A 25,238-nucleotide genomic window follows, 5' to 3' on the forward strand; every position below is an offset into this window, starting at 1 on the left:
CTGCAGCTAGCAGGTGGCAAAGTCTGCAGCTGATGGTCACACCATTTCACTAATAGCTTTACTCAAAGTCATCTGTGCTAAGAAAGCATGTGACTGTGTAGGCCAGGGAGAAGGTAGCAGAGAAAGCATTTGAAAGAACCAGGAAAACCTGCTTCTCCTCCCTTCTTCTCCAAGCTGTCCCCAAACCCCATCTGTCAGACACTAACATGGTCATCAGTTATGCTCTTTGAACCTAAGGTTGTTGAATGTAGGCCAGTACTAACTCAGAGGATTGACAGAGACCATGAATGAGGCCCATGCTGTATGGTAAGGTGTTCCTGCTCACTTCATGGCAGGTAACGGCATAGAGAGACCGGCGAACGGGTGGGGTTTTATGTGAGCTCCTGGTGCTAGAGAGGGTCTGACTCAGGCTGCCGAGTCTCCATATCCTGTGAAAGAACACTAGCCCCTGTCCTGCCGACATCACAAGGGTACTGCAAGATCAACTGAAACAGTGCTTTGAAGATGGCAAAAATCTGTTTGAGTTGCACTGCAAATCTTCCATGGTAAATGTACCCGGAGCATAACCCAGCCTCATGGCTTGAGAGAATACAAGTCAGTTGTGAAGACAAAATAAATTGTAAAACAGAATATAAAGTGCATGTTGTAGGGAGAGAACTGTGATGCTGTGTGGCTCTGCTGCTCAAAACCTTATTTTATTTCAGATCTTTATGATAATTTCCATACATGCATCAGAGCAGATAAAAGGGGGAAATCAACAATAATAGCTAACATTTATCCAGCAAATGTGCCAGGAACCTCCTAAACCTTTCCTGGAAATTGCCTTATTGAAATCACAAGAAGCAACTCGGTGAGGTAGGCACTATCCTCATTACCTCCATTTTACAGATGAGGAAACTGAGGCACAGAGAGGTCACATGACTTTCTTAAGGCCACACAGCTCCTAACTGCTGAAACTGAAATTCTGTGAACAAATCATGTAAGAGTGCATTCTTACAAATCTAATGGACTCAACAGGCCGATACATACGGCTGCCTTGGAAAGGAAATGAGGGTTGGGAAATCACTGCTTGCCTTTGACGGTCACCTTAGGCACCTTCGACTCAAGTCATCATCACACTACACGCACAGCCGGGACCTTTAACACCTCTCTCGTTATTTCAAAGGTCAGTCTTCTTGGCCTCCTTTTTCCACTTTTACTTTCTCGAAGCAAAAGTTAGTTGATACATTAACTGGGGTGATTAGAGTAATGACACCTGAAAACAGCGAGCTTCCTCCCTCAGCCCATAAGATTACCCCAGAGCTTCTGTGTTAATACTAAAATGTCTAACTAAAAGAATTATTTAGGGTACTCTTTTTACAAAATCATATGCAAAGTATCACGTTCAAGAGAAAGCTAAACCTGAGGATCCAGGGAACTGAAGAAAAGTGATGTGTCTGCGAAAACAGTAGCAGGGATTTTTTTTTTTTTTTTGGTAATTTTTTCCCCCCAGGGGCTGTAATTTGACTGCTCTGTTTGGCAACCCTCCAGAGACAAGTCCAAGTGCTTAATCTCCTTCTCTCTCTCTCCCGCTCCTCCCCACCGTGCTCGCCCGGGCCGAGGGGAGGAGGGACCCAAGATCCGCTGCTCGCGGCGACGAGGCCCGCAACCCTGCGCCGGGAGGGGCGGGTCGGGGCGCGGCCGGCGAGCGGGGAGCGCGGCCGAGCGGCGGGGCCGAGCGCGAGGAAGAGGAAGTCCGAGCCTGGCGGCAGTGCAGGGCGCTCGGCTGGCGCCGCAGCCGGCGCAGCGCAGCTGCACCTTCCCCCGGCCGACCTGCGAGCGCGGCCCGCGCCGGGAGCCGGCCCTCCCCGGGTAAGTGTCCCTTTCGCTGGACACCGGGTCCTCTTCCAGGAATGGGACCGCGCGGCCGGGAACGCCGGGATGGGGGGGACGGGAAGGGGACTCCGAGGGGCGCCCCAGATCCGCAGGTGGAGGCGAGCGGACCCGGGTGCCGGGTTCCTGTTCCGCGCGCTCCCTCCCGGGTGGGGGCCAACGGGGCTGGGGGAGCGCCCCGCCGCCTCGACCCCGGCCCTCCGCTGCCCACCGCCGCCTGGAGGGGGCGACCCGCGGCCGCCACCGCCCGGCTCCGGGGGCCCGGCCTCGAGTCTCTGTGCTCCTCGCCCTCCACCCGCAGCCGCGGGGGCCGGAGCGTTCGCTCCTCGGAGAAGGGATTCCTCAGTGCGCTCGGGACTGTTACCAAGTCAACCTTGCAACTCAAACGGGACAGTCCGAGAACGGGACCCGAGCGCCCGCCGCCCTCGGTCCGCTCCCGCCGCGGATCCCCGCTCCTGGCGCCCCAGACGGCGGACCGCGGTGGGAATCGGAGGCCCCGGCTCTGTGGCGCGTTTGATTTGGAGGGTCCCAGCTCTGCAAATATTTCCTAGGGCGGGGGGCGGGGGAGGGGACGTGCAGGGGGGCTTGGAGTCGAAGCCGGTGGCCAGTCCATCACGGCGGTCAATGTAACCCCTGGTCCACGGGGACTTTGTCGACGGTCCTGGCCTCGGAGGACCGCCGGGGTTTGCGGTGATGCCCGCAGCCCGGTCTCCCAGCCTTTGTGTCCTCTAGTGAGAGTCTGGTTGTTAAACGAGAAGCCTAAGGAGGTTGTAATTGGGAAAAGTCGTTAAGCTGTGGCATTTCACTGCGTTTACGGGAAACAATGAGGTGGAGATGACTTTTTAAATGCTCCAGTGGAGTCTTGCTTGTAGGGCCGGTATTTCATTAAGCTCTGGTCCTTAACCCTCCCTTTGTAGCACCCTCAAGTGGCCATGGCTATTGCACATACTTTTCAAATTGTAGAGGGTGAGTCTGGGGGAAGGCTGTTTGCAGTCAGCATCTCCCAAGACAAGGTCAGTCACAGAGGGAGAGTGGTTTGGGGGTTTTCCGAGGACTGGGTACAGAACTTCCTTGTGTTTCGGTTTAAACCAGAAGACCAGCATGTTGACTCTGGGTCAGATTCGCCTTCGAACAGAATCCCAGGCCTAGATAGATTGTGTAATGCCATAAAAATAGTTATCAAGTGTTAAAATCAGCATCTTCGGGCTGCTCAGTTTCTGTGGTTGGCATATCTTTAAAGAATTTACAGGCTTTGGATTTTGATTAAACACTATTAAAACATTTCCAGGCCCATCGTGTCTGGGAGTAAGAAACTCCATCCTAATTTCATCTTTGCCAAGTCAGACCAGAGCAAGCGGCTCCACCTCGGGTGGCCTTGGCTTCCTCCCTTAAGAAATGATTTAGAGAAACCAGACAGTTTCTGAAGTTTCAAGCTCACTCCTTGCTACCCCTCCCCAATAAGCAGTACTTATTTGGTCTGCTGTATTTAAGACTTAGATCCAAAAGGGATGGTTTGGTATTATGGTCCTTTACCATCCTTAAGTCTGACTTTCCAGTTCCTCATGTTGCTCTTAGTCCTATTTGAAGCCTTGTGTCTGAGCCGCCAAGCCACCTGAAGAAACATTTCCCCAGAGTTCTCTCTGCTCTTTGGTCCCATCCTCATTAGGTCATCAACAGCTGTCACCTCATGACCTTCCTTTTTCCTGGTGTAGCTGCTCCCTGGAGCTTTCTGCTGAAGGGCAAAGCACAGTGAGAAACAGTTACCTGGCAGGCAGATCCATGCCCGAATCCTGCTTCCCTTGATGGTTTTTTCCTACTTATCTCCATCTTCACAATGGGCACTGGCTTCCTTCAGTGACTTTAATATGGATGATGGTACCAAATACAAACAAATATTTCCCTGGCAGACTCAATCTGTGCTTCAAAAAGGTTAAATGGTCACCTTTTAACAAATCAAGAGGAAGTGGCAGTGTAAGTTTTCAAAAGCAAGAATAACCAGTACCGTTTTGTTCTCCTCCTTTGAGGCTATGATTTTTTTTAAAGTGACGTAATTAAGATTTAATGATTTGACACATAAATGTGGGAAATGCTTGAGCAGCGCTAAATCTTTAGAGCCTTTAGTAAACTGGAAGCAATTCCTGGATCTACGCTCTGATTCTTCAAGGCTGCAGTCCCCTTTTCACAGATTTCTCTTCCCTCCCACCTTTCCCTGTGGATAGCTGATCTTTCACACAGTTGCCATCTTTGAATCCTCCTGCAGGCAAATTCAGAGAAGGCAATGGCACCCCGCTCCAGTACTCTTGCCTAGAAAATCCCATGGGTGGAGGAGCCCGGTGGGCTACAGTCCATGGGGTCGCTAAGAGTCGGACACGACTGAGAGACTTCACTTTCACTTTTCACTTTCATGCGTTGGAGAAGGAAATGGCAACCCACTCCAGTGTTCTTGCCTGGAGAATCCCAGGGACGGGGGAGCCTGGTGGGCTGCCATCTATGGAGTCGCACAGAGTTGGACACGACTGAAGCGACTTAGCAGCAGCAGCAGCAGCAGGCAAATTATATCCATGGAATAGTAAAACTAAAATGGCTCTTGGAAGATCTAGCCCAGCCCCTACATCTTAAAGATTTGGGAAGGCACTGGTGATTAAGAACAAGTGCTCAGAAACTAAGTTGACCTGTGTATCATTTGCTCAATAGCACTTTGACCTTGATCCCTCTAAGGAAATCCTATAGACATAGATTCTTTTATAACTGAGAAAATGTAACCGTCATAGTTGATCATTCTCTCTGGATTGTCTCACCTTTGCTCATTCCTTCCTCTGTCAGTTTAGGAAATGGTAAGCCTTCTTCCTTCTTAAGTGGTATTGTAGTAAGTGTTGGACACATTGTACGATTCCAAGATGACTGCTTTTGATAAACCAAGTCCCACGAGTGAGTGATTTTCCTGGTAATTATACAACTCTCAACTGGGAAGAGCTGTGATTTAACTCATGTTCATGTCTCTTAATCTAGAACTGTACTACCTAGAAATGGTGGTGGCATGGGGGCATATTTTAAATTAAATGTAATGATTCTTTGTTTCAGGAAAAAAAAGTCCCTTGCCTCTTTTGACCTAAAAAGAACATGGATTCCAAATCAAAATATTCATTTTTAAAGTAGAAATGGGAATAGAAATATTTTCTAGACAAAGACCCTAAGCAAGCCAGTACTCGTGTGTGGCAGGCTTCTCAAATATTAGTGTTTCATCACAATGTACATCAATCTTGCTTTACAAAATGAAGAGCTGACTCCAAACCATTTGGGCATTCAGGGCCATGGGCGTCTGTGCCAAGGAGAACTTACTGACTGCAGGGCCCGGTTTCAAGTAATTATGAGAGGACTACAGGCTCTGCTTCATGTTGCTCGGGCTGATGAAAAGCAACAGATGCTTTAGCAGAGATGATAGAAATATAGGCTGGCCATCCCAGCGAGGGGGTCTGGGTTTGCTGTCAGAGTAACTAGGCCCCAGGTCATCCAGATGCTGTGGAACAGCTTCATGGATGCCTGAGTGATCCCCATCCCAGGGATAAGGAGGTGCTGGTCGATCTAGCATAGTGTCCATATTCGAGTCATATCGGAGTTTCTTTTCAATCTGTATACACAAGAGTACCCAAAAATATTTCTCTGCTGAGATGCAAGGCTTGTAAAAATTTCCAACCCTAAACATCTCCTTTTGGTAAATATTGAATTACTGTTTGACAGAAAGCAAAAGTAGGCTGGATTCATGAATACAAAAAGTCCCTAACCCTTGTCTGCTTTTCCCTTCCCATATAATCCCAGAGGAAGGGCAACTTGAGGAGTGTTAATGTTAGGCTAAGTTTTACAAAGGTTCCAGCTACACCCACTGGATGTACTAAACCGATGTCTTTAATTAAGAAAGCTGTTTGGGTAAGCTTTAATGACCAGGGTGCTGCTGAGCCTGTAGAAACCGCTTATCACCAGCATTAGGAAGATCAAACCATTGCAGCATTTGGCCGAAAGCTAGCAAGCCCTTAAGTGTGAGTAGGACATCTTTTTAAAATGTCAAAGTTGAAATGGGTGTGAGTGTAATAATGATTGAGATTTAGAATTCTAATAAAAGTAATCAATAAATCAATGTCATTACACTGTTCAACTGGCTCTAATGTGTGAAGTGGCAAATAGATCTTACCATTGTCCACTCTGTGTCCAGTCACATTAAACACTGACTTAAATGACTTGAATCTGAATAAAGATGGATGAGGAGGAGGAGGAGGAGAAGTTCTACATCATGGGGTAGTGGGCCTTTTCCTGTAAAGAGCCAGATAGTAAGTGTTTCAGGCTTAGTGGTCCATGTATATCTCCATTGTTTATTCTTTGATTTGTAGAAGGGGGGACTGGTGGTTTACATAAGCCTGTTGTTTAAATATGTAAAAACCAACCTTTTCTTGAAAGCCATACAGGATAGGCTTTTTCACTGGGAACCTAAATAAATGTTAGTAAACCAAAAAAGGAAAAAAAAATCTATGGCAGCCATTGTTTGCCAATTCTGTTCTAAGTGAAATATTCTGTTTGAACTATCATTCCCAAAATGACAAATGCCATAGGCTCTATCTAAGCTGTCTGGCTGTAGACTGACTTATAATCAAATCTCCTATGTTAATATTTTTTTTCCAGTCGCCCTTCTTTATTTGCTCTTTTCACTCGGCTTAGAAGTCTCTGTTAGACAGTGATCAGTTGACAGGATTCTCAACACCAGATTTCAATATTCAGTCTTGAGTGAGGTATGGAACAGGCAGAGAAGTTCATCGGGGATGTAATAAATTCCACAAAGAAACAGGTCATTGATGAAGCTCACCAATAACATGAAATAAAGTTCACACCCCCTCGGAAGGCAAGCAAGGCCCTTGTGTTCTCTTTTCTGCTAGTACCTTCCCATGTACACTCTATGGCCCTCTCGTCCAAGATCACTCACAGAGCCCTAGATGAGCTGTGCTATCTCTCACCAAAGGTGGGATCCTTCCATACAAAGTTTAACTATATATCTCTTTCTGATCTTACTGGGGAGAAACATGGGCCCCTGAATCTGTGTGCTAACACAGGACTTTATATGTGACTCAAGTAGATGGAGAGAAAAATGTAGTGATCCCCAATGGACACACATTACCTTTCAAGGTTGCAGGGACCGTTTTATTCCTCTCTGTAGCTTCGGGGATCTTGTCTTATGTCTGTGGACCAGTCACTGAATCAGAACTGTTTCCAGGCTTTGTATGTGATACCGAGTATAGCATGGCACTGATGTGTCTGGATTTGAAGTCAGGCTGAGCTGACATCTAGTCCTGGTTTCTCCACTTCACCTGCTGCCCCTCTTTCAAGTTGAGAATAAGGCCTCTCAATTGCTAGGAATAAATGAGATTTTTTTTTTTCTGTGAAAAACATTTCGTTCAGAGTCTGACATGTAGTGGAGAAGGCACTGGCACTCCACTCCAGTACTCCTGCCTAGAAAATCCCATGGACGGAGGAGCCTGGTGGGCTGCAGTCCATGGGGTCGTGAAGAGTCGGACACGACTAAGAGACTTCACTTTCACTTTTCACTTTTATGCATTGGAGAAGGAAATGGCAACCCACTCCAGTGTTCTTGCCTGGAGATCCCAGGGACAGGGGAGCCTAGTGGGCTGCCGTCTATGGGGTCGCACAGAGTTGGACACGACTGAAGTGACTTAGCAGCAGCAGCAGCAAGTACCCATTGAATGTGGGCATGGGTGCTAAGTTGCTTCAGTTGTTTCTGACTCTGCGAACTGTAGCCCGCCAGGTTCCACTGTCCGTAGGATTCTCCAGGCAAGAATACTGGAGTGGGTTGCCATGCCCTCCTCTAGGGGATCTTCCCCACCCAGGGATCGAACCCACGTCTCCTGTGTTGCAGGTGGATTCTTTGCCGCTGAGCCACCAGGGAAGCCCACCCATTGAACAAGTTAGTGTTCCTCCATGCTTGCATACAAGGTTCAGCTCTGATGGTTTACATTGTGAGTTTGTCTCTTCTGTTTCTTAGTTCTGAAAGGTTGACTTGTAGCTACCAAAGAGTAAAATATGGTAAATTATTGTGAGATGATCATGATCCATTGCACTTTTAAAATAGTTTAAAATATTTGCTCATCTCAATGAGCAAAGTGTGTTGGTGATTCCTGCTGAAGTGAAATTGTTCTGCACATAACTTGAGGAGGAGCAAAGCTAAGCAGCTCCTGCAGCCGACAATATTTGGCAGCTGTCCGTAGAGTTGTGTGAATCTGTAATGCATAGCAATGCCATCCTAAGGGCTGCGAAGGCATTAGCTGGAGCTTGCTTCCTTCTGTTTCCCAGGTTTAATTGAACATTAATACACCCCTCCTCTGTATCCCAAGGGACCGATCATTCCTCTAACCAAGAAGGTCCTCTGTGATAATGAAATGGGGGGAAGGCTCCCTTTAGAACCACTGCCCTCCCCTCCTCTGGCAATTTCCTGCACTTTCAAAGTCCGGGCAGTGTCCTCTTCTCTCCCCACTCCCTCCTTCCTGCTCAGAGCAAAAAGTACTGCTGAAGTCTTTGCTTTCTGACCACCCTCTACACTCTGGTCCCTCGTCCAGATCTTTTTCTGAACCCAGTCCGGAGCCTGCCCCAGCTCTCCCCTGCTGTCCAAGGTCTCAGCTTCTGCACAGATGACTCAATGGGAGCTTTGACAATACTCGGCTATTTCTAGCTGTAATGAAGTGTGCTTTCATGCTGTTTTGATTTTAATTTCGACATGTCACTCAAGGCCTGCGTGCATGTCGGCATGCAGGTCCCCCACATGTGGGGAGCGTGCCGTTCCTTCTGTCCGCCTGGAGTCTGTCAGCAACTTCCACCCACTCCCTGCCCAGTGGGGAGGGGTCTGTCAGCCCTGGCCTGGGAGGAAGCAAGTGCAGACCTTACTCCCTTCCAGCCACGTCCTCCTTCCATCTTCTCCTGGGACTGAAGCCCTCGTGCTCTAGGAGTTCTTCAGAACCCACTGCATCTCCAGCTGCAACAGGAGTCCTTGGAAACAAGCAAATGCAAAGGAAAGGCCCTTTGGTTTGTAGGCATTCCAGGGATGCATATTAACCACCATCTGGCCTCAGGGTGATTTCAGGCTGTCTCCAACCTGTGACTAGAAAGCTGGTTGAAGTGGGAGGGGTATGTGAAGGTGTGAGGCCACGGGGAAGCGGGTGGGCACTGATCCGAGGCTATCACCGAGTTCCCCTTACTTCCCGGGGCTGTGTGATTACAGGCAGTCCTCAAACACTAACATCTGTGCTTCTCTGATGTGCTGGGAGAGAGGGAAAAACTGTAATCTGGGGCATAAATATACGATCCTGTGTTTGTTCCCTTTAACCAAGTAAACCTGTTATTAGGTTAAGCATCTGTGTTGCGCTAAAATATTATAGCTGCTTCAAAGGAGGATACGGTTGCTCGTCTGATACAGCTTACAGTTTAAACATTTAGCTGTCTCACACTTTTAAAAATTTGAATCAACTAAGAATATGAATTATGAAGCATAAGAATCAAAATCCGGAATATAGGATTACTGAGGAGGGGGCAGAGGAGGAAATTAGAGGAGACACAGACTTAATATTTTTTCCTTTTTACTTTGTACTAGAGTCTAGCCAGTTAACAATGTTGTCATAGTTTCAGGTGGACAGCGAAGGGACTCTGCCATGCATATACATGTATCTTCTCCCCCAAACTGACTTAGACTTTAAAAGTGAAATTTTTTTAAAGAAAACTCTTTGAAAGTTTGGGATTGACATGTACGCAGTACTATATTTCAAACAGATAACAAACAAGAACCTACTGCATAGTACAGGGAACTCTGATCAATATTTTGTAATAACCTAAATGGGAAAAGAATTTGAAAAAGAATAGATACACGTGTGTGCATCACTGAATCACCTTGCTGTACTCCTGAAACTAACACAACATTGTAGATCAACTATGTAATCATACTCCAATATCAAATACAAATTAAAAACAAAAAAGGAGGAAAATCCTTCCATTCCCTCATGCCCTTCCCATCGTAGATCAGTTTTAAGAGAATAACTTGCTAAGAATTAATGAGGGTGAGGCTGGAAGGGTGATGAGATGAGCAGGGAACAGGATGGGAAATGGGCGCCCAGATGGGCTGATGAGGATTGGCTGTGTCTAGGAAAGTGCTCTGAGAGATATTTGCAAGCTTTTGCAATATAGTTATGGAACAAAATCTTGGTGGTCTTGGCTTTTTTCCACTTTACTTCAATGTCTATATGAGATAAATGCTTCTTTCCCCTTCTCTTCTTTAACAGTTGTTTAAACTCTAAGGAATTAGTGCTTAATCACAATATTTAATGGTATCTGATCTTGACACTAAAATGGCAAGGAAGATAATGTGCAAATAATGTTTTGTGGCCTGTGGACCCCCTTTGGCCCATGGGTGTAGTAAGCACAAGGATGAATTACCTCGAGCAAGTTGGAATCCATATGACTTCTTCAAAGTGTCATTATTTGGAAACTCTGTTTCTTCCTTCCTTTCTTTCTTTCTTCTTATCCTGTTGCTGCTGCTGCTGCTAAGTCACTTCAGTTGTGTCCGACTCTGTGCGACCCCATAGACAGCAGCCCACCAGGCTTCTCCGTCCATGGGATTTTCCAGGCAAGAGTACTGGAGTGGGTTGCCATCACCTTCTCTGTAATATCCTGTTAGGAAAGCAAATACTGAGAAGTTCTAAAAATTGAGTTGTGATGAGTGCTATAATAGCCATACCTTTCAGAATCCAGAATCTCCCTGACAAGCAGAAAGAGACTTATTTCACTGAATGATCTAACACGTCAAGATATGAGACTCTAAATCTCCACATAGGAAGTAAACAGATGTTTGTTTTTACCTTCTTACCAAATGAAGCAGAGAGCACATTACTAGCTAAAGACAGAATAGCTAGCAGCAACTATTCTAAAAAATACCTTTGGCTTTGGTTTACAAATATGAGCAGAAAACATACTTTTCAAAAGTTCAGAAACAAAATACTATGCTCTTAAAAGAGAAAATTCTTACTTGATGCTTCTATATGCATAACAGGCATAGCAGTCAAATCTAATACTCTTCTGCTTTGCTCACGCACGCGCGCATGCGCACGCGCACAAGCACGCTCTCAGTTGCTCAGTCACGTCAGATCCTTTGGGACCCCATGGTCTGTGGCCCAGCAGGCTCCTCTATCCATGGAATTTTCCAGGCAAGAATACTGGAGTGGGTTGACATTTCCTCCTCCAGAGGATCTTCCTCACCCAGGGTTTGAACCCGAGTCTCTTGTGTCTCCTGCATTGGCAGGTGGATTCTTTACTACTGTACTACTGTACTGGGAAGCCCGTTTCTTTGCTTACTTATTGTAATGCCAGTTCAAGCACTGCTTCTGTGCCATTAATTATGGGAAAAATGGTGTGCAAAGAGGAGATAAGTTTGTTTTTCTAAGGTCTGAATATTGAGTTGAAATGTGGGAATAGTCTGAAATTAGTCAATCTGTATATGTCATTTGAATGTTATTTGAAAATGCCTGCTAACCTAGGGGTAAAACCATATAATAAAGATATTGTGAGGCTTGAATGCTTAATGTATATATAGCACCCCATACATAATAAACCCTTGATAAATAATGGCTCTTTTACTGTGTTTACTGGGTGTCACACTTCAGTTTTATTCCCTGCTACTAGACGTCTGGAACAATAAACCAACATGAAAATAACCGAGAAAAAACATCTCAATGGTAGAAGACAGCCTTTGTCCCGAGGCAGGAGTAAGAGAGAGGGAAGAGGAACACTTTGTTCTGTTGGCTTTCACTGTAGTAGAGACAGAGTACACACTGCACTTGGAAATTCAGATTAGAATGAGCCTATCAACAAATATGGTTTCCTAAATTCTGGGGATAGAGTGATGAACAGAACAGACCAAGTCTGGAGTGAAGGGAAAAATACTATGTGACGAGCACTTTAAAGAAAGGAGGGAAATACATGGCGGAGAGGGGAGGGCTAGTGGCTTGCCATTTGCTGGATGATCAGAAACGCCTATCTGAGCTAGTCCTTGAAAAGTGGACCTTAAGATATGAGGGAAGAACATTCTAGGCAAACAGGGGGGAAATAAATATGGAGGCCCTAGGAGAGAAGTAAATTCTGTGAGTTCTTGAGAAAAGCAGGCTGTGTATATGAACAAGGAGGCGGGGGCAGAAGAAAGTGAGAAGTGAGGGTGAAGAGGGAGACAGAGCCCAGATCTCCTAGCACTTAAAGGTCTTTCAGTTCAGTTCGGTTCAGTTCAGTCGCTCAGTCGTGTCCGACTCTTTGTGACCCCATGAATCGAAGCACGCCAGGCCTCCCTGTCCATCACCAACTCCCGGAGTCCACCCAAACCCATGTGCATTGAGTCGGTGATGCCATCTAACCATCTCATCCTCTGTCGTCCCCTTCTCCTCCTGCCCCCAATCCCTCCCAGCATCAGAGTCTTTTCCAATGAGTCAACTCTTCGCATGAGGTGGCCAAAGTATTGGGGTTTCAGCTTCAGCGTCAGTCCTTCCAATGAACACCCAGGACTGATCCCCTTCAGGATGGACTGGTTGGATCTCCTTGCAGTACAAGGGACTCTCAAGAGTCTTCTCCAACACCACAGTTCAAAAGCATCAATTCTTCGGTGCTCAGCTTTCAATGGATACATGTATATGTATGGCTGAATCCCTTCACTGTTCATCTAAAACAATCACAACACTGTTAATCAACTATATGCATTCGTGCTAAGTCACTTCAGTCATATTCGACTCTCTGCGACCCTGTGAACTGTAGCCTGATGGGCTCTTCTGTCTATGGGGATTCTCTAGGCAAGAATACTGGAGTGGGTTACCATGCCCTCCTCCAGGGGATCTTCCCGACCCAGAGATCAAACTGGAGTCTCTTATGACTCCTGCATTGGCAGGTGGGTTCTTTACCACTGCTGCTGCTGCTAAGTCTATACCCCAATACAAAATAAAAAGGTGGTTTTTTTTTTTTTTTGAAAGCATGATGCAAAGCCAGTGGAGGGCGTGGTGGAGGGGAGTGACAGAATCTGATTACTGATCATTCAGTTGGGAGCAGTGGTACAGAGAGGATGGTGCAGAGGTGGGGGTAGGGGTTGCAGCTTGATTCAGAACTGGAACGTCGGCCAAGACGGTGCAGCTGAAGGAGAAGGAATTTATGGGACGCAGGGAGCAGCATGGCCTCTGTTATTTGTTTCAACCTATCTGCTTACCAGCCATTCTCCGTCTCCTACTTCCATTGCCCTCTCTCCTTCGGCTCCTGTAAATAAAGTAACTAAAGCGGCACATGGCCGTAAGGGATGCTCTCCCTGAAGCCATGATGGACCAGCTCACCTCCCCACACCCCCTCCCTTCTAGAACTCCGTGTTCCTGGTAACCATTAGTTGTCTGCCTCCCCTCACTAGACCACTGGCTCCGTGAAGGCAAGTGTTTGAACAAAACAATTTTCCCTTTTACTAGTTGAGATGAGCTTTTAAGAAGTCTGGGCAAAAATCTCTGTTTTTCACAAACGAGTTGAAGAAAATAAATTTTGAGTAGGTGGCTAAATATTTGGAGAAGGACCAGGAAGAAGAGGAAGAGGAGGGAAGGAGAGAAGAGAAAAAGAGAAGAAAAGGAAAGAAGAGAAAAGGCTAAGAGAAAGAGCAGGAGACCCACTGGGGAGATCCAGAGGAGCTCTCATGAACACTTCCGAAAGGGTTCTGCAGAAGGATGTTTTTGTTCCAAGGATTTCGTGTAAGAGGAATCCAGTAGCTACTGGTGTAAAACCTGTAGCGCCTGTGGTATGTGCGGTGCTTTATGAATAAGTAGGTCCATGGTCTGCCTTGCCCTGGTTTGCAGGGCACTTGGAAACTCAGTGATGCTTATTCTGAAATAGGAACAACTGTAGAGAAATTGAGGTGCTCAGAATTCTTTCTGATACTCCAACCCTATACCTATGCCTTCTTATGCATGGGGAGCGGGGTCACCCCAGACCCTTTGGTAGGTTGTGAGTCTCTAGGGGCATAGTTCAGTTCAGTTCAGTTCAGTCGCTCAGTCGTGTCTGAGTCTCTGCAACCCCATGGATTGCAGCACGCCAGCCTTTCCCTGTCCATCACCACCTCCCAGAGCCTACTCAAACTCATGTCCATTGAGTTGGTGATGCCATCCAACCATCTCATCCTCTGTCGTCCCCTTCTCCTCCTGCCTTCAATCTTTCCCAGCATCAGGGTCTTTTTCACATGCATCAGTTCTTCTCATCAGGTGGCCAGAATGTTGGCATTTCAGCTTTGTGTTCCAAATGGAGAGCGTGGTCACTGGCACACCCAACTGTTTGAGCTGAAGTAGGGTCCAAGTGTCTATTTTCACTGCAAAATGCACATGAGAAGTTTGATGTTCAGTGTGAGTGTGGGGATTTTGGAGGAAAACCTTAACTCTAGTACCATCTTGAAGCTTAGAAATGTAAAAACAAATTTGAGAAATCTATATTTACTATTCTCAAATTCTGAATTTAGCATTCTTACCAGAAAAAAAAAATACGAATATAGCTAAACCACGTTGTTTACTGTTATTTTAAAATGGTACAGTAATTGCTCTGTTCTTTGTAAATTTAGTTGATTAAGACCGGTCTTTCACATCACTTTGTGTCAAAAGGAAATGGATTCTGGTAGCCTAGTTTTAGTTACTACTCTTATTAGAAAATAATCAAATGAAAAAGCTCTTAGAATATTCTGATTTAAATTTCCTAGCTCAGATAGTGAGGCCCTATTGTGTTTCAAAATAAATTCAGAGAAAAACCGTGCAGCAGCCGTCTGAGCCTCCCACTCTTACTCACACTCCTTCTGGGATTTATCTATTGGCCTTTGCACAATTGATTCCAAGTCACCCACCCAGAGCTGGGCTCATAATCTCCATTTCCAGACCCACCTCTAACTTCCTGGGGTTGTTTTTCTTTTCCCTCCTTTCCAGTCCTTAGTTAATAGTCCCACAATTCTTTGGTCAGAATAAGTCATTTTCCTTCCTTTCGTGCCTTGTCCAATCTGTTAGCAGTGACTTCCTAAATAGCTCTCCATCCATGTTCACCTCTTCATGCCCCCTTTCCATCCTATGAGACGCTTCTCTCTTAACCTAGCCCATTAGCATGGCTGCTGAGCCAGCATGGATTGATGTATCTAGAAGACAAATCTGACCAGTGAAAACATTGTCACAGAGGCATCTCCTAATGGCTTAACCCAAAAGAAAGGTTGAAGGTAGAGCTTCGAGGGGAGATTAAAGTCTCCAGAAGAGGGACTTCCCTGACAGTCTACTGGTTAGGACCCCATACATCCTCTGCAGGGGGCACAGCTTCAATCCCTGGTAGGGGAACTAAGACCCTGCATGCTGTGTTGTGAAGCTAAAAGGTAAGAAATAAAGGGGAAGGGCTTCAAGTAGAGATCCTTTGGTGTTTCTGTGGTCACGTTCCTCCTCTCATATCTCAGGTCCAATCCAGAGGCTGACTGGGCTCTTCTCCAAAATATCTGGAATCCTAGGATTTGTCATGGTCTTCTCCACACCCACCTGGTCCAGCCCCTCACCTCTGTCTCCCTGGCTTAGTGCAGTAGGTTCCTAACTGGTCTCCTGGCTCAGCCTCGTTGCCTCCTACTCTGTCTTTCCCATACACCAGTCCAAAGGATCCTAATTCAAATATCTCTAATGATTCCCTATTCCATTCAGTCAAAAGCCAATCCATGGAACAGCCTCCAAGCCCCTCCCCAGTGGGGTCCCTGCCGATCCCCACATGGTTACCTGGACCCAGCTTGCTGGCCTCTCCGTTGGCCCCAGATGCACCCAACAGGCCCCAGCCTTAGATTGTTCTCATGCCCTCTGCCTGGAACATTCCTGCCTGGGAATCAAAGCTTTACTGACTCACTTCTCTTCATCCCCCAGTCAAGTGTGTCCTTATCAAAGTCTTCCTGATGGCACTCCAGAAGACAGGAAGCCCGCACCTTGGAGGTTGTAGCCTTCGTACCCTACTTCGTTTGTATGCCTAGCATTCATGAACACTTAACAAAAGATATATTTGTTTCTTGTCTGTTCATCATGACAAGAGAGGCCTTGTGCTGTTCACGCTGCATTTCCATGTTTTAGAACAGTGCCCAGTGTAGAGAGAAGCTTTATTTTTCAAACAGATCAATATCACCTCGGCAGCTGCCATCTCTTGCCTCTGAGTCAGGTAAATTCTGATTATCTGCTATTGTACTATGTTCTAGAATGAGATCAGCACTTAAGGTGTTGAATGTGGACATGGGTGGGAGGGTATGTGGGAGTAGAAGTGGCAGAGAACCTGTCTTATGACTCCACCTCCCTCTTCCCTCCATGCTCCATCACTGCCCTCATTCTCCTGGGCTTCAGAAGAAGCTTCCTTTGGAAGTCCACCTTGACCTCTTGCCTGCAGTGGTGTCTGCGCCATAGCACCATCCAGCCCAGAAAACCTGACTCTTGGCTGTTCTCCCGCATCTGCCTTATTCCTGCACAGTATCCACAGCACCACTCAGAAAATACCAAGGCAGTACTGGATATTCACCCTTCCTTTATCCAGATGCTACTTATCCATCAAGATAGCCAATGTCAGATGACACTTAAACATGCAAACTATGGTCCTGGGCTACCTGAATTCAAACTGGGTTATACCACTTAGAGTTTTCATAACCTTGGATAGACTTTTCACCTCCCTAAGCTTGGGGGGAGCCTCTTACAGATGAAGGAAACAGTACCAACTTCTGGGGTTGTGATGAGGATCAAAGCCAATCATTCTTTAATATGTTTGCAGAATCTAGTTCTAACATAGAGAGAAGTTAAGTCATATTCATCATTGTTTTCATGAACACTTCTTTGAAATGGGCATCTTTCAGAAAACTCAAATTGCTCTCATCTTTCTCAGAAATTATCTTTAATTATCATTGTATTCAACTTCATGTGAACTTCATGTGTATGAAGGTCTTATCCTGATGCACTTATCAACTCATCCAAGTTTTATTAATTTATGTGTATAAAATAAATACTGCCTGTGTGTAGAAACACTATATTCCTCCACCCTCGTCTTAGCATCTCCCTTCCCTGCTTTATTTTCCTGATTAGCACATGTATCTGCCTGATGGATACACCATAAATTATTGTTTATCTTTAAAGCTCCATGAAGGGAGGAATGCATCTTCTAATTAAGGGAATTTCCAAATAAACACAAGCAGAGAGAATAGCATAATGAACCCCCGTGTACTCGTCTTCCAAGTTCAAAAATTATAAACATTTTGCCAATCTTGTTTCACCTATTTCCCCACGTGTCCCCTCCCCTACCTTGAAGTTGTTCAGTCGCTTAGTTATGTCTGACTCTTTGCAACCTCATGGACCACAGCATGCCAGGCTCCTCTGTCCTTCATCATCTCCTGGAGTTTGCTCAGACTCATGTCCATTGAGTCGGTGATGCCGTCCAACCATCTCAACCTCTGTCGCCCCCTTCTCCTCCTGCCTTCAATCTTTCCCAGCATCAGGGTCTTTTCTAATGAGTCAGTTCGCATCAGGTGGACAAAGTATTGGAGCTTCAGCCCCAGTCCTTCCGATTAATATTTAGGATTGATTTCCTTTAGGATTGACTGGTTTGATCTCCTTGCTGTTGAAGGGACTCTAAGGAGTCTTCTCCAACACCACAGTTCAAAAGTATCAATTCTTCAGTGCTCAGCTTTCTTTATGGTCCAACTCTCATATCCATACATGACTACTGGAAAAACCATAGCTTTAACTAGATGGACTTTGTTGGCAAGGTAATGCCTCTGCTTTTTAATATGCTGTCTAGGTTTGTCATAGCTTTTCTTCCAAGGAGCAAGCGTCTTTTAATTTCAAGGCCACTGTCACCATGTGCAGTGATTTTGGAGCCCAAGAAAATAAAATCTGTCACCATTTCCATTGTTTCCCCATCTATTTGTCATGGAGTGATGGGACTGGATGCCATGATCTTCATTTTTTGAATGCTGAGCTTTAAGCCAGATTTTTCGTTCTCCTCTTTCACCTTCATCAAGAGGCTCTTTAGTTCCTCTTTGCTTTCTACCATAAGGGTGGTGTCATCAGCATATCTGAGGTTATTGATATTTCTCCCAGCAATCTTGTTTCCAGCTTGTGCTTCATCTGGCCTGGCATTTCACCTGATGTACTGAGCATATATGTTAAATAAGCAGGGTGACAATATTCAGCCTTGATGTACTCCTTTCCCAATATGATGCTCTTGACAACAGGTGACCAAAATATTGGAGCTTCAGCTTCAGCATCAGTCCTTCCAGTGAATATTCAGGGTTGAGTTCCTTTAGGATTGACTGGTTTGATCTCCTTGCAGTCCAAGGGACTCTCATTAAAGAAGCTAAAGCTCTTTAAATTGGCCCTCAAAAGGGCAGTAGGACTGTTCAGAAGTAAAACCAAAACACTGCTTTCCCACCGCACAGTGGACCAGAACAACAGTGAGAAAACCTGAAGCGCCGTCTGGACAGGAAGAGAGGGAATCTGGACATAGGGGCAGGGGGGCCTGGGGAGGGCTCACATCCACTTGGTGACCCCTTGCCTCCATGCAGCCTTTGAGGGTCTTCTGATGGCATCACAGACTCAATGGACATGAGTTTGAGCAAACTCAGGGAGATGGTGAAGGACAAGGGAGCCTGGTATGCTACAGTTCATGGGCTCACAGAGAATTGGATGCGACTTAGCGACTGAACAACTTCTAACAAGGCCAAAAAAACCCCAAAAGCCTTCTAGTTCTACCTTCTCTTCTGGGTGAACACTAGACAAAAACAGTTCCATAAAAATCAGGTTTTGTGCTTTCCTGTCACTGTAGATGGTTGTGTCACTTTTCCAGAATTAGATCTCTATTTCTACCAACCTCTGAAAGAATGATGGGGTAACACTTTAGATGCCTATCCCATTAAGATTACCATCAGGCACATGGGGGACCCTCACACATTCTGAAGTAACAACCAGTCTTATCAGTAACACATTGGTAAATCACTTCTCATAGTAGGTTTAGTTGCCAGATTGGTCTTCCTCTCCATCATTGGTCTGACATATGGAAGCACCGTCTCGACTTTATGATTTGAAGTAATTGCCTCTATTTCCAAGGCCGCACCTTGCTCTGAGGCAGATTAGCCTGGAATTTGAGGTGAATAAAACTTTGGATAACCTATAGCCTCAAGCAAAGTTCAATGCGTCTCCACAACACGGAGGGTTCCAAAGTGTTAGCTCTAACTCTGATAGCTTTGTACCTGAACATACAGCCTTGAGCCCTTTTCTCTGTGACATGTCTGGGTCCCCACCTATCCAGCCAGCCCCCAAGTCCCTGCAGAGTTCTGTTTGCTCTGGCTTGGCCTCCTTCGCCCCTCCAAAAGCTGTCGTCTGCTTTAAGTGTCCACTCCTTCTTCTTTCCAAATCGCCCCACTGGAAGTCTGGTCATATGCACGTCTTGCATGTACGCTCAGTCGCTTCGGTCGTGTCCAACTCTTTGTGACCTTATGGACAGTAGCCCTCCAGGCTCCTCTGTCCATGGAATTCTCCAGGCAAGAGCACTGGAGTGGGTTGCCATCTCCTATTCCAGGGGGATCTTCCCAACCCAGGGATCTAACCCCCATCTCTTATGTCTCCTGCATTGGCAGGTGGGTTCTTTACCACTAGCACCACCTGGGAAGGCCTCTATTTGCATACTCAAATTCTCACAATGGGAAAAATAATACAGATAGGAATTTACAGAGGCTAGATTTTTTTGTGAGAGGAAACAGATTGAAGAGGGATTGCAGGGAGCAGTCTGCTATATGAATAGAGGGGAATTCTAAGTAAGGACCAAGGAGACTGGAAGGGGCAGGGCATCTGGAATCAAGTATGGGGAGAATGAGAAGGCAAGGGTAATGGTTTTGAGGCTTTACCTCTGGTTCCCATTTGCCTCCTGTCTTATAGTTCCCTGTTGTATCAAGGAGTCCTGACTAGTTCAGGCAATGTTCTGAGGCTCTGCATGTATTTACTCATTTTGTGCTCACAAGCACTTTGAATATATGCAGTCATTCCCATTTCATAGATGAGGAAATGGCTACACGTTCACTCATGTCTGACTCTTTGCGACCCTGTGGACTGTAGCCCACCAGGCTCCTCTGTCTGTGGGATTTCCCAGGCAAGAATACTGGAGTGGGTAGCCCTTTCCTCCTCCAGGGGATCTTCCTGACCCAGGGATCAAACCTGCATCTCCTGAGTCTTCTGCATTGGCAGGTGGAATCTTACCACTGAGTCAGCTGAGAAGCCCATAAAGAGGAAACTGGGGTGTAAAAACAGGTAAGGTCTCCAAAGACATTCAGCAAATCAATGGCAGCATTGGATCAGTGCCCAGCAGACTGGCTTCAGATCTCATGCTCATAGTATACTTGGTGTGTGAGTTAGGATTGGATTCCACTGCAAGTGAGGGGGAGAGGGGCACATGGGACTCACAGGTCTGAGTAGGTCCGAGGCTAGTAGGTACCTCTCTGCTCATGGGTACCCAAGCTCCTTCTATCTCATTGCCCTAAGAAATGTCATCTTCATTATGGCCCCTGTATCCCCAGGTGCTGTATCTGTGGATTCACCCAACCAAGGATCGAGGTTGGTTGATTGAATATGAGGATGCAAAACCCGTGGATTCAAAACACATGGGTAGGGAGGAATGACAATGTTTAATGTACTGCACTGTTTCATACAAGGGACTCAAGCATCTGGCAATTTGGACATCTACAGGGACCTCCTGAAACCAACCCTCCGAAGATACTGAGGGACAAATGTATCTAGTTAAGACTGAGGATTGCATTATTGAAGAAGAATATTTTCTCCTAGTGGCTAGTTGGGGTGCAATTTTCTTGATAGGAGAAAAGGAGAATGACAGAGGGAAGGAAAGTCAACAGCCAGGGTCTCTGAACTCTACTGCTTGAGTACCTTGCAAAATCTGGGCTCATGACATCTACCAAAGTATTCGAGTGACTACTGGGGCATCTTTTCTAAAGGGAAAAAAAGGCAATGTTTAACATCTGGCGGGCTGCTCCACTTCATTACAAATAAATTAGATGCTGGTGTTTGTTAACAACTGGGCATTTCCATCAAACAGTTCATCCTGGCAAGGGCTGTTTACGAACTTAAAGTCAGAAGCGGTCTCTTCTGGAGAGGAAACTGCTAAAGATGTTAATCGTCATGGGATGTCAGTCATTCATGGTGATGTCAGGAAGCAGCTGAAAACTGATCTGGTCGACTTGCCTCCTTCAGCTTAGTGTCTTGTAAGAACTTGCATTTCTGTCAAAGAGGTGTCCTAGTCAGACAGTTGCTTGAAGGACTCCATATTTGCACTGAATTAAAATCCAAGAGATGATTGAAGTTACAGTATTCTTAATCTACTATGATAGGAAACAAATGGTAAATGCAAAGTTCTAGAATTAAGACCTAAATTGAGGGAGGAATGATTGAAACATCAGTGAGAGGATTAGAAGGAAAATCAAGACATTGGATAACAATTTTTTTTTTACCAAGATTAAAAATTTGAAGAAGCGTAATTGAGTTAAATTGTATGTTTTTCAGAAATTTAGATTGAGTGAATTTTCCTCTATTGCATGTTCCCAGAGAATTACAGGAAATCCTTTTCTAACAGGGTATCCTGAGTCGGAGGGTTTGTTAAGTTTAAAAAAAACACGCATTTGGTGGTATGCTACTGGTGAAGATTATAGAATCCCTTATGCTTCACTGAGTTTGAAGAACTACAATCACTTTAATCACACTTGTTTTCACGGTGGCCCAGGGAAGAATTAAGAGACTTCCTTTTCAAAAAGTTTTTGCTGAGACAGCGCTTTTATTCTCCAGTTGAGTCAACGGAATTGTCTTCTATTGGAATTCCAAAATCAGACTTGATGTCCTAGTGAGGTTTAAAAGTAAATTGTTGAGAAGTAATTAACCAGTTAATTACTAGTGTGGCAAAATAAGCTTGTGCTTCAGAAGTGTTTTAACTACTCAGATGGCTGGGGAATTTCAGAAGAAGCCTGTTGGTTAATAGGAAGCCTTGGTAATACAGAACTCTAAGTCTCCCTGGCAACATTTCCCAAAGAACTCAGTTTGGATCTAACTGGAGCTGCCCGAGAAAATTAAGAACGGTGATGCTGATGTTGAGTGGAGAATAAAGCTGCCAACTGGTGAGAGAGCCCTTGTGAGGCCAAGCAGCAGAGCGCTCACCAGGGTTTATAAGTGCAAAGGATTTCCTTCCATTCTCTGAGGACGTTTGACAGACGAATGATTGCAGCTTATTGATGGGCATATCAGCAAGCATTGTTTTGAGGAGGGCCTGGGGTGTGGGAACAGGTTCGAAAGGGTGATAGAAAGTGAATATGGTGTGAGTTGGTAAATGTTTAACGACCTTTGAGGTTGGGCGGCTCTGTGTGGGTGTGTGTGTATTCACACAGGAGACATACATATACACATACATGCATATAATTTAGATAAATTATACTGTAATAAGGGATGTATAGCACACAATTTGCAAATAACAATAAAAACTGATTCTCATAGAATGTTTTTGTTGATATTTGCTGAGCCTCTTATATTCATAACCAACCTATTAATAAGTGAATTTAGCCTCAACATGAATATTGTTCGATATTTTCTTTGACATTAATATGACAAAAGTGAAACCCTGAAGATGTATGTCAGAGCTTCATGCTCTTTGTCAGTGACACAATACTCCTCTGCTGAACTGAATGCTGGATGAATATTTCCTCACTTTTGGTGCCTTTTTTTTTTTTAAACAGTATAACAGCGCCAGATGTAACACCCTTTTATGCTCTAATCTAGAGTATTTGCATTTTCTCCATCACTTTCTTAGACATAAAGAGAACAAATAAAAGCCCAGATTTGTAGTGTTTGCCAGCTTCCATGGTGTAAATATTCCTGCTGTGACTACTTTCAAGCCACCAGAGTTGGAGGGAAATGTTTAATATCATGACATTTTTGGTCATTAATATGCTATTTCTATCGTATAGGTAAAACAGATGTCAACAGCCTCAAGAGCATAGGTGATAGTAAAATAAGAAGTGAAGAGTTTGCACAATGTCTATTTTTGTTTCTAAGGCATTTTATTTAATTTTGATTACATTATTTACATTTTAACGATGACTTTAACAACTGGCTCACAAAATTCCCAAAATTTAATAGCTGGCTCTTGTGAGATGCTAAGGAAAAGAGCATTGAGTAGGAGAGCATCAGACCTCACGATGTACAGAAGCATTGGGAGGGTACCTGAAAGTGCACATCCGAGAAGTTTTTACCTGATGAAACATATTTTGAAAAGCAGTGGCGATTTTCCTCCATATATGGGCCAAATGCATTTAGGTACTGAATACAGGGATCCAAAGGACAATTTCAGTCGAAAAGGTGGGGCAGCCCCTGCCCAGCCATTGCTGGAGATCTCTCACTGGTTACCCCTGGCTTTTTACTTACTTGGGGTAATGGGAGTAGCAGCAGAAAACGAGGAAAGAGGGGACTTCTCTGGAGGTTCAGTGGTTAAGACTCCGTGCTCTCACTGCTGAGGGTGTGGGTTCGATCCCTGGTCAGGGAATTAAGATCCCACAAGGCCTGGGACATGGCCAAAAGGAAAGAAAAACAAGGGAAAAAACTGTGGAGAGTCAAAATAGTTTAGACTTGCTGTGGGGACAGAGCCTGGACCTTTTGACTCAAATGATGATTTGTCTCAAAATTCTGTCTATTGAGAGATCCATGTTGGTTAAAGACATGATGGGAAGTGGTTCAAAGGTCATCTCTACTCTGTGCTTAGGGTCCCTCTGTTTGCCTTAGCACTCCTGTTCAGTGGCTTATCCCACCTGTCCTCTAACCCTGTTATTGTTCGGTAGCTTAGTCATGTCCGACTCTTTGCAACCCCACGGACTGCAGCATGCTCCTCTGTCCATGGAGTTCTCCAGGCAAGAGTACTGGAGTGGGTTTCCATTTCCTTCTCCGTGTATGGAGCAGCCAGAGAGGTAAAATACTTGCTTCTAGATGCTTTGTTTCATCAGACATGAAGGAAGAAATGTTCTTTTTTTTTCCTCCCTCCCACTTCACATTGCCCACAGCTCCAGAGGCCCAAGGCTCAGAAAAACACCCATTTGCTGCTTGGACTGCTTGTAGTGTTTGGCATAAATTGATTTCTTTTTCAAAAGATATGTTTTGTGTTAAGGGAGTATTTCTGTTGTGTTAACACATGTAGGCTGTCGTATTGAGATTAACACTGACATTTATGCTGCTGAGTCTTCTGTATAAATTCCATGTTTATTTGGTCACAGTCACACAACCATCTTTATATTTTTAGTGTATTTATTTTTGTCTTTGTGTTTATTCTTGCTGTTTATTTTATTGTGTATATTTTGATCATTTTATTGCCTTTTTAAAAGGGATGTTCGCATGCATGAAGAGAAGGAAAAAGATGAATTCCAGTTGGTTCATTAGGAAGAGTTCTAAACCCAGACTCCTTAAAGCTGTAGCCTGGCCATGGAAAGGAAACCCCAAATGCTAGGCAGCCTGATCGTGTTCTTGCCGCAGGAAGACACCTTGACTCAGTGGCCCGCCCAGCTCTGCCCGTTCCCGGCCACACCCAGGCCAGATCTGCCAGGTCCCCATCCCTCAAGAGATTGCTGCAGCCTCCTGGCCTGTCCTTTGTCCCCCAAGACCCCTGCAGTATTTGTGCAAGCGGGGCAGGGCTCTGTATAAACACTGTCACTCCCTCTCTGACCATCGGGCACTCCACACCCTCTTAATCCAAGTGAGGGTGAAAAGAGCCAATTGTGTGTTCTGTTTTGCTTATCTTTTAAATTGCCAGATCTTTTTGACTGACTAAGCTTTTTTTTTTTTTTTTAAGTTGTCTAGACTTCTGCTGTAATGAGGAGTGTGTGTGTGTGTGTGTGCGTGTGTGTTCATTCAGTAAATGTCTATGTGCCTGCCTGTTCTGTGCCAGGCATCCTTTATTTACCATGCAGGCACTTAGGATACAAGGGTGAACAAAACAGAGGACCTGCCCTCCTTCAGTCTGCATTCTCTGCAGGCAACAGGTATCAACAAGTAAAGTGAAATGTTATCAAGAATGACCAGTGCAATGAAGAAGAGTCAGGCCAGGGTTACGGGGTAGAGAAGGAACTTGGATGGAAGGGAGGGCACTTTCTCTTACTGTTGCCCAGGCACATCTCATCTGTGGATGTTAAAAGTGAGAGCCAGAAGGAGAAAATAAAACTCTTGTTTATCCTATTCTCTGTAAGGAAGAAAAAATCCAGCTTC

General features: G+C 45.2%; 1 protein-coding gene across 1 annotated transcript in view; it reads left to right on the forward strand.

Moving 5' to 3' along the window:
* The first annotated feature begins 1,716 nt into the window (after positions 1 to 1,716).
* Positions 1,717 to 25,238, forward strand: part of PLEKHG1 (pleckstrin homology and RhoGEF domain containing G1) — a 248,853-nt gene continuing 225,331 nt past the window's right edge. The window contains exon 1 of the mRNA XM_027551841.1: positions 1,717 to 1,851. The gene's annotated coding sequence lies outside the window, so the exon portion shown is untranslated. The remainder of the gene's footprint in view (positions 1,852 to 25,238) is intronic.

Source organism: Bos indicus x Bos taurus, chromosome 9 (genome assembly GCF_003369695.1).
Source record: "Bos indicus x Bos taurus breed Angus x Brahman F1 hybrid chromosome 9, Bos_hybrid_MaternalHap_v2.0, whole genome shotgun sequence".
Taxonomy (NCBI): Eukaryota; Metazoa; Chordata; class Mammalia; order Artiodactyla; family Bovidae; genus Bos; species Bos indicus x Bos taurus.